Here is a 242-nt window from a genome sequence, read left to right as displayed (position 1 = left end):
ATGTAATGCTATATCAATAACTTGACTCGATTTACTATATATGATATATCAATAGTAAATCGAATATAATTAATTCGATTTACTACTTTTGCAGATATACATGTAAATCGAATTTAGTTGATTCGATTTAATACTAATAAAGTAAATATATTAAGTTAATATTTATTTATTCTATATTAACTTTAAAATATAAATATCAATAAAAAATATCCCAATTTAAATTCAAATAAAATATAAAAAAA

The sequence above is a fragment of the Arachis ipaensis genome, chromosome B09, assembly GCF_000816755.2.
Source record: "Arachis ipaensis cultivar K30076 chromosome B09, Araip1.1, whole genome shotgun sequence".
Classification (NCBI taxonomy): domain Eukaryota; kingdom Viridiplantae; phylum Streptophyta; class Magnoliopsida; order Fabales; family Fabaceae; genus Arachis; species Arachis ipaensis.
The sequence above is the reverse complement of the archived record's forward strand: the minus strand, read 5'-3'. Positions refer to the sequence as shown.